At 36.2% G+C, this 10,000-nt stretch overlaps 2 protein-coding genes across 4 annotated transcripts in view; one reads left to right on the top strand and one right to left on the bottom strand.

Annotated features, from left to right (window-relative positions):
- Window positions 1–10,000, bottom strand: part of LOC136832767 (uncharacterized) — a 69,931-nt gene that overhangs the window by 32,287 nt on the left and 27,644 nt on the right. Inside the window, exon 1 of one of the 3 annotated variants that reach the window (XM_067094301.1) lies at window positions 8,470–8,753. The exons of the other annotated variants lie outside the window; for them this stretch is intronic. The gene's annotated coding sequence lies outside the window, so the exon portion shown is untranslated. Of the gene's footprint in view, window positions 1–8,469; window positions 8,754–10,000 lie in introns of those variants that run through there. 3 annotated transcript variants of the gene reach the window in all.
- Window positions 9,218–10,000, top strand: part of LOC136832771 (heme transporter hrg1-A-like) — a 122,851-nt gene continuing 122,068 nt past the window's right edge. The window contains exon 1 of the mRNA XM_067094307.1: window positions 9,218–9,690. The gene's annotated coding sequence lies outside the window, so the exon portion shown is untranslated. The remainder of the gene's footprint in view (window positions 9,691–10,000) is intronic.

The raw sequence follows: 10,000 nt of genomic DNA, 5'->3' as shown, positions 1-10,000 counted from the left end.
TCATATCGTTATTGGTTGACTGATAGGAGTAATTTAATTGGTTGATTTGAAATTACCGCCGGACATAAATAGCAGTGATGTACGATACACGATCAGCGTTGGGGGAAGGGAAAGAAGGAATGAGAAACGCATGGGAAAGGGTGAAGAGGGGTGGGAGGGGGACGGAGGGAGGAAAATGGGAAAGGACTGGAAGGAGGGGCAAGGGAGGGATGGAGGGGACAGGTATTGAACAATCAAACCTCCTTGTTATTGACAAAAGTAGATTTTTTTTTACAAAGATGAAAAAATAAAGATTATCATATTCTGTATATTAAATTCTTAAGAGGACCTCAGTGATCATAGAGGACCTCAGTGATACAGAAAGTTAAAAATAAAAAGACTTTTATTTCAAACTTTCGAAGGCCAGTCTGCCTCCATCTTCATGGGACCAAATAATGAAGAAACTCGTGCATGGTATATGCCCGACACGATCCGACCATGCACGTGTTTCTTTATTATTTGGTTCCGAAAGCTTGGAAATAGAGAATAATTTTTTTTTAACCTTGTGTATCACTGAAATCCTCTGTGGAAGTAATAACTTTTCACAAAACGAATGTGTGTTTTCTGAAGTAATTTCTTCCGAATATATAATACAGGTACAGATAGCTCTCTAAATTTTGTATCGCAACCGTAAGTCTTCTTGCACTTCTGAAATTGTTAGCAATGCCTTTAGCAAGACACTGCGACCTCAGTTGTCACAGCGACTGAAAACTTAACTTTACTTTAACCCTTCAACTTTTCTCTGCCCATAATGCTTCCAAAATCAAGAAAAAACTAAACAAAATGTCGTCTAGCATGAATTAAATTTGCAAAATCACCTGGCCGCACACGGAAACACCTGCCCTTTTGGTTTTTAATGTAAATTTGCAAGCAATGCATCTCAATTGCACCTTTAAGCATGCAACAGAAATATATTGTTCCGAGGCTTCAACGTTCCAAAATGTCTTAACCTCTCCAATATTCTCCAACTCCATGATGACGGGATCTCTGTCAATTTACGCCAGAAGTCTTCCTGTTTCTATCAGAAGTCGACCGAAATGATTTTTCATCTCAAAAGAAATGAACCGGCATTGGGCTGTTTCTAAACTATCTCGGTTCCGTTTGTTTAATAATAATAATAATAATAATAATAATAATAATAATAATAATAATAATAAAATACTCATAGTAGCACGAGTCTTAAATGGAAAAACAAATCCACAGTTATGTATGGGTGCAAATCTCTACCGAGAGCTTTCAGGGATCTGCTCGATTCCCCTTTTCAATCAGATTGAAAAGGGGAATCGAACAGATTCCCGGAAGCTCTCTATACAGATCTATCTGTACATATATGTACCCATACATAACTGTGAATTTGTTTCTCCAATAATAATAATAATAATAATAATAATAATAATAATAATAATAATAATATTATTATTATTATTATTATTATTATTATTATTATTATTATTATTATTTTACAGAAACTGATATTTTACAGAAACTTGGGTACCTTCAACAGAAGTCTCTCACATAAATATCCATTGGTGGAGACGACGCTACCAACAATTTCTAAATATATGCACCCATACATAACTGTGGATTTGTTTCTCCAATAATAATAATAATAATAATAATAATAATAATAATAATAATAATAATAATAATAATAATAATAATAATAATATTATTATTATTATTATTATTATTAATATTATTATTATATTTTACAGAAACTTGGGTACCTTGATCAAAAGTATCTCACAAAAATATCCATACTGGTCATTGGTGGATACGATACTACCAACAATTCAGTCTATGTGACATTATGGACGGAAGTATATTAAGTACTGGATAACAGAAAATTGTCGAAATGTATGAGGCCTCATCACAAGAAGAGAGTAGCCTATTGTTTACAAATGAATTGCATAGAAAGAAAAAATAACTGCAATAGAATCAGTTTCAAACACAATGTTCCAGTAATATGTACAATAAAATCTAAGTGATAACAAGAAAGCAACGCTATTTCGTTCTCATGGACAAAAAATCCTTAAAAGAGCAACATTCCGAAAACCAACAATTCCCTTTCCTTCTAAAAATAGCAACTGGTCCAAAATGCAATTCTGTTGACCTTTTACAATGGATATTGGTTCAGCCAAGGGATAATGGAATGAAGTAGGCTTATCTCACCGCAGAGTCCATTCAAAAGCCTAACACGTTCACATTAGCGGCCACAAGAGTTCATAGCTTTCATATCCGTTTCACAAAGTGGAGGGGCCAACGATTTTGGAGGGTTGTTTTGTAAAATAGAAAAGATGACCCATATACGGTTGAACGTGGTTCTCGAATCTAATTTGTCTGTTGAGGGTACATTCAAATTATTGCAATATTACCCAGTGTGTCTACGAAATTATCTCTAGCACTGACAAGTATTCGAGGGAAAAATAAACTCTACGAAACGAAGTGATGTTAATTTTGCTGGCTCTTTAACCACCCGTTATATATATATATATATATATATATATATATATATATATATATATATATATATATACAGTATATGGGGTCATATTACCATATACATACAACCGTTTGAAGCAATTAACATGTAATAATATGTATGCATACATGCTCATTTACCTAATTATTTCGACTCTAAGCAACATAGTTAGGAAGGGAGTGGGGCGATGGGGCAGGGGGATCCTGGAATAATTTTTCCAGGGGCATACTTGAAATCCGTCGCATCTCCGTTAATCTGAGACCTACTGTATTCAAGTATCATGCGATTCTCAGATCCCTTCTTTTTATAGGGTGCGTTGTCTGACAGGACATCATATGTTTTATGATGTCCTAAAATATTTAACCTAAATATTTAAATATTTAAACCAAATTTTTAAATATTTAACACAAATATTTAAATATTTAACCCAAATTTTTTTTAAATTTTAACCCAAACGTTAAAAGATTTAACCCAAATATTTAAATAGTCAACCCAAATATTAAAGTATTTAACCCAAACTTTTAAATATTTTACCCGAACATTTAAAAATTTAACCCGAATATTTAAACAGTCAACCCAAATGTTACAATATTTAACCCAAATTTTTAAGAATTTAACCCAAATATATTTAACCCAAATATTTAATATTTAACACGAATATTTAAATATTTAACCCAAATTTTTAAATATTTAACTCAGATTTTTAAATATTTAACCCAAATATTAAAATATTTAACCCAAATATTAAAATATTTAACGCAAATATTATATGTAACCCAAATATTAAAATATTTAACTCAAATACTAAAATATTTAACCCAAATATTTAACTCAAATATTTAACCCAAATATTTGAATTACTAATTCAGCTGAATCAGACTGGTTTGTTGAAATGACAGCGAAAGTGACGTTACCGCGCAAGAGCAATAGTTCTTAGCCATGTTCTTTCTTAAAGTACTATACGAAGACAACTATGTGTGAATCTTGATCAGTAACGGACATGATCTTCAGAATGAACAACTCTACGTAACGGATAGTTATTGTCATAAAAAAATTTGATATTCACGTTCTGTGTACATTTTCAGTGACTAAAATGGAACGATATGAGGAAATGACAACTTTTTGTCCAGACGCAAGCTGCATTTCATCAAAATCCACAGCTTCAGTCCCAGGGAGTCGGTAAGTCTTTCCATAAAATGTTAAGTACCATGCTAAAGAGAGTTAGCTTTGGTTAATTACTTGGGTACAACGATTCTCTAGTTATTTCAATAGCCGTGGGTAAGAGAACGTGCTGCTCGGATACTTCGTAAACATAGAAGGCGATAGATAAGCTTTTCTCCCACACTAAGAATCTCCAGGACACGTTGCGTCTCGTAAGGTGATGTTAAAACGATACGTTTTAATCCGGACTGCTTAAAACAGCGAGAATTCCATCTGCATGAGGCAGACTTTATCTTATAATCAAAGCGACAAAAAAAAAAAAAAAAAAAAACAGACATGTGTAGCGCAATGTCTTAAGGTGAGTGTGAAAGCAATTACGATCTGGCAAGTTATTCACAGAAGGGCTCCCGAGGTGCGAGAAAATAAAACTAAGTAAATTCATATTTGCATAATACAATAATCTGTAATGAGTGGTTCTCACGGACATGTGAGAGCTGTATACCTGTTCTAGTCAAATATTGTTTTTTTAAATTAAAAAGACCCGGTGGACAATAAATCGTGCTCTAGAAAGTCACATACTATATTTATGCAAGTACTTCACAGTAAAAGGGAAACGAAAGGTAGCAAGGTCAAGTATTCTTCCTCTTTTAATAACAGTTTACATATATATATATATATATATATATATATATATAATTATAAATAAATAAATATATATATACTATATATATATATATATATATATATATATATATATATATATATATATATATATATATGAGAGAGAGAGAGAGAGAGAGAGAGAGAGAGAGAGAGAGAGAGAGAGTGAAAACAGTACGACACTTCGTTATTTCTAACACTCATTCTCAGATACTGATCAGGCTGCCAGCCATAAATAACTTTTCTGTCTCCTCTGCTGCTTTAGCACTGAACCTTAAGCAAGAAAACCCCATTAACCACTTTCAATTTCTCGTCAGCTGTGTCTCTTATGATTGTAGATTTCCTATTATCAAAATCACCAAAGTAACCGCTATCCCAAAAAGGGCAACTTCCTGACTTCCTTACATGGTTCTGAATACAGCGGAGATATGCTTCATTTTGTTCCATTAATACTCACGTGATATTTTAGATAATGAGTAAAACGTCAGCAAAGCACAACAACGGGACTGGTGATAGGCATTATTAGAACTAATGGGATATATGAGCTCATCATGACGCTGATCTAGTCTTCGTATGGATGACGAAACTGAGATGTGGAGGCTGACTGAACAACGCAAATGAGGTCACTAATCGTATCAAAGCAATGTTTACTTGCTTCTATAAACAAAGAAAATCACACGTAGAAATAAAGAAAGAATAAACTATGACCAGTGCAATTATTATGAAACTAAACAAGGGGAGGACAACAGGAGAACTGAATATAAATAGCCCACATATAACCAAACGTCTTGAGGAAAAGGTTAAAGGGCCACAACTTAAATGGAGATTACGTCAGTAGATATAACACCACAGTAATGAGAGAATGTGACAGAGAAATGCGTATACCCTCAAATGTCATATAAATAATGCCGCACACATGAAAAGGCACTTTCGCCATATTTTACAAATGCACTCATTGTAAAATGCCATGATCCATTTCTTGGAAGCATACAACAGAAAAAAAAGTTTCAAAGTTCATCAAGATCTTAAATCAATCAATCTCAAGCTTTTCACTCGGATTCTATTTACCAAGGACAATGGCCATCCATCAGATCATTTCCTAACTTAGTTCATCAACATTCTGACATCGAAAAACGCTAGCAAAATGAACGCAACTTTTCTGACCATTTTCCAAATACTATAGGCGGAAACTTAAGCTTATCGACGTGTCAGGGAATGCTAGAAAATCAGCGTTGATGACGCAGGCGACCTCTAAAGCCCTTGAATTATTCCCTCCGCTGAAATAGCGAAGATAGCGGATGAATGATCCTGAACACTGAGCGCAATGGGGTAAATGAATATTGTAAAACGATAGTGGAAACGAAACAGAGACCGTGAGTGAAGGGAGAGGGAGCTGTTAAGCCAAATGCAGTCATGAACAAACTGGCGAGACGAAATGAAATCCTAGCAAAGCTGAACGCGAAGGGAGAGGCGATCAAAGGAAATTCAACAAAGCACAATGAATGAAATGATACCCTAACTAATAATGTATCAGTCAAAATTGGAAAGACGCAGTGATTCGAAGAATAATGAAGACAGATTTCACCAAGTTCCAACACTAAAATTCACATCAGGGGTTAATGAATTCAGCAGACTTTAACACAGGGCACTGGAGATATGACACACAATTTATGCAAACATCGTTTTTTATGGTTAAGACAAGACACCATAATGATAAAATTCCGTTAGCAAACAAATAAAAAGTGGACTGATTACAATGGAAAATGGTTTCAAGGGATTAATGAGGTGTTGGGTTAAATTTATCAACCCAGAGTTCGAGTATCTGGCGCTAAGATAGCAGAGTTTCCAAGCACTGGTTTTAAGGATCGGTGCTGAATCTGTAATCAAAGAGCGACCCAGATTTTTTCATCGTACCAGGAGGGTGTAAAAAGCCATTAAGAAAAGTAAAGCTTTGTTAAAAGCGCAGAAGAAATGGAATATGTTACCAGTACACGAGTTGAAAGGGCAGAAGTCATGTTAAACGTACCGTCGTGCGACAAAGCTCGTCAAAGGCTCGAAGGTAACAGAAAGAAATGGAATCAAAAGGTGTTTTGTTTAATGTCTGCAAAGGAGGCCTTAAAAACAATTGTTCTAAGTGGAAAACAGTCACCTGAACCGTAAAAAAAATAAAAAAAAATCCGAAGTTTCTTCGGCGCAATCGGGTTTTCTGTACATCTTATAATCAAAGCCACCGAAAATAGATCTATCTTTCGGTAGTCTTGGTATAATGCTGTATGAGCCGCGGCCCATGAAGCTTTAACCCCGGCCCGGTGGTGGCCTGGCCTATATGCTTGCCAGATGCACGATTATGGCTAACTTTAACCTTGAGTAAAATAAAAACTACTGAGGCTAGAGGGCTGCAATTTGGTATATTTGAAGATTGGAGGGTGAATGATTAACATACCAATTTGCAGCCCTCTAGCCTCAGTAGTTTTTAAGATCTGAGGGCGGACAGAAGTGCGGACAGAGAAGAGTGCGGACGGACAGACAAAGCCGGCACAATAGTTTTCTTTTTAGAAAACTGAAAAAGTGGTGTCACGGAATGAACATCCAATATGGCACAATTAAAACTAATCGGAAAATATTTGTACTTCTGGCTCCCTAGTTACAGTTTTAAACATATTCTGGGTGCATGTGATAATAAGCCTGAGCAAGTGACAAGACCTCGTCATGTATGTGACTATTCGTGGAGACGCCCCATGGGACTAGCAACCACACCCCAGAAATCATCGCACAGGAACTTCCAATACACCGCAGGCAACAGGTAAGTAACAGTGATTTTCGAGTAGTCAGAAGAGTGAAACACCAACTTTAAATCAGTGACTAAGTCATTTAAGCTGATCCCTACATAAGGAGTCTCATCACAAAATCCTATTCATAAATCATGAATCCTTTTTTGATATTCATCATTTCGTATACACAGAAATACTCCCACGAGGGGGAATTCCAGGCTCTCGCTTTTGTATAATTACAGATGGAGTCATTTCCAACAGCTCATATTTTATTTCTAATTCTTGTCATACAAGATCGGTAGGTGATTATCATATCTAAGGTTAGTGCAGGTCATTTTTATCTCTGGATTTTTATCTTCTATAAAATGGGTCCATTCATCATTCAGCAGTTAAAGTATTAATGTGCCAGTGACCTTTGGACTGCATTTTTTCTAGACTCCCGTTGTAAGGAAAAAAGCTTAAAGTTGACTCTCTCTCTCTCTCTCTCTCTCTCTCTCTCTCTCTCTCTCTCTCTCTCTCTCTCTCTCTCTCTCTCTATATATATATATATATATATATATATATATATATATATATATATATTACATACTGGATTGGCTTTGCACCTTTCTGCCAGTCTACACAAGGTAGCAATGTTGATGGGAAATATGGAGTCGAGAGTATTCATTGCAGCTAAAGATCGCCACCTTTGCGGTGCGCCAAGAAAATCAATGTGAATACAGCTGTCCGATACGTTTCCAACGGACGTAAATGTTAAGTTAATAAATAAAAGTGAAGCAGGATTACCGTTTGTAAGAAGACTTATACAGTGCAACATGTTCCATGAACGCAATGTTTCGTTAATGATTTACGTCAAATGAAACCTACTAGTTTTAAACTAGACTAGGTCTAAAGCTAGTAGGCTACCAAGCGTTGTAAACTAAACAAACCAGGTTTAAACTAGACAAGTCTATAGTAAGCAGGCTATCAAGAGTAAACGAAACCTAACGGTTTTCAACTAGACTAGGTCTATGGCAAGCAGGCTACCAAGAGTTGCAAACAGGGAAAGCTGACAAGTGTCCCACAAACATGAAATTTGAATTGACAAAAATATAGTAAGGGTGCAGAATAGTTACGCACATTACTTTCGCAGACAGCGGCCTGTTTGACAGCAGATCAAAGATCAACAGAGATGCAAGCCTATCCTACCTAACCTAAGCTATCCTAAGATGTGCCCTAACCTGTCCGAGGATACTCTTCCCACCTGGCCCTCAACGTTACATCACACATAACGTAACGACGTGTACGTTACTCTTCTGCAGTATTACCCAGATGATTTGTGAAATGACTAGCATTAAACTAGACGTAGTATCTTACCTGGTTAATTCAAGCACGACAAAATTCTGAAGGAAAAGAACTGGTTTATGATAGCATATGATGACCGTTTAATAGCGTCCGCATCATTCAACATCCGTACCCATTGCCATCACAAGACGCTGGAAAAATCGCCCTCTTCTGGATTAAGTTGTCCTTATGCCAGCCCCTATCGCGGGGGCGGCCCGTGAAAAATCATCGGTGTGACAGCTGTCGAGGAGCTAGACTGATGTAATCACTATTTATAGACAACTTTTGACCCCCCTTGACTCCCGTCTGTTAGCACAGCCGAGAGTCACCAGCATACTCACCATACTGTATGTTTTTGTATCCATCCGCTCTGTTCTGAATCATATTGTTGCTAGCCAAATAGAGCTAACTGTCTCTTATTACGTATTCTTACGCGTGAATTTTATTGAGACTGACTTTTTGACTTACCTTCTACTACCGCAAAGGAATAATACTAGAGTATCACTTATCCACTCCCACGCTCAAAAAAAAAAAAAAAATGGCGCCACGGAATTGAATGGCTTTATCTTTCTAGCGAAGTGGCGCTAAACTTCGCTTAATTCAAATACGGCGTCAATAGTGGCTGAATCTATAATTTTGTCCCATTGGCTGAAGTCATGCTTGCTGTCAATTGGATGAAAAATGTATGTTATCAACTCATTACAAGACGTCACTAATTACTGCTCTAAATTATGTGCTGGCTACGAGGAAGAAGAAGTCATCAGTGTTAGTGCTTGTTTACTTTCTGGTGAGATGTGTGGCACATAAACCAGTTTTTCTTCTGTGTAATTCCGTTATTACTTATTTCATTGAAAGGAAAATAACAGAATGTTGATTATACGTTGAATAGTGGGTAAACCGCGTGCGTACATGTTACTGAAACTGTTATTTTACGGTGTTTCATGTTTTATTTTTATTTTTGTCGAGGCAAAATATGGAGCCATCCTTAGGCCTAAGCTCCAGAGGGGGAAAGTTCCAGCTTGTGAAAATAGCCGGTGATACTGAGAGTGATAGTGGTGGCAATATTGCAGCAAAACTATGACAGTTATCATTGATGTAGGCGTATTGTTTTTATCGAAACATTATTTGATCAGTTAATGAAATAAAATAGACCCTAGGCTAGAGAAAATCCAGTGTTTTGAAAGAATTGGCCTAGGGGACATGTAGACCTTCATCCGAAATCAGCGTTGCCCAGAAGTTTAGCATCGGAACACGGTAAGTACCAAGGCCACAATGTTTTAATTTTAGTATTTTGGCCGGGGGGGGCGGTATTATTTTACTTTAACCCATTATTGCATTTTGGACTTGAAAATATAACTTTCCTGACTGAATGTGTGTTTTGAGCATTAATGACACAGTGGGAAAGCGGGTTTTTTGGGTTGGGAAAACAAAACCAGTGAAATACAATGACCTTAATCCCATTGATGTTCCCATTCTAATTAACTTAAGTTTATGGAATGTTTTCGCACTAATACCTGTCATGCACAGGGATAAGGACCAAGTATCCTAGGTGAGGTTAGGTGTG

This window comes from Macrobrachium rosenbergii, chromosome 50, assembly GCF_040412425.1.
Source record: "Macrobrachium rosenbergii isolate ZJJX-2024 chromosome 50, ASM4041242v1, whole genome shotgun sequence".
Lineage (NCBI taxonomy): Eukaryota > Metazoa > Arthropoda > Malacostraca > Decapoda > Palaemonidae > Macrobrachium > Macrobrachium rosenbergii.
This window is presented reverse-complemented; position numbering and strand designations above follow the sequence as displayed.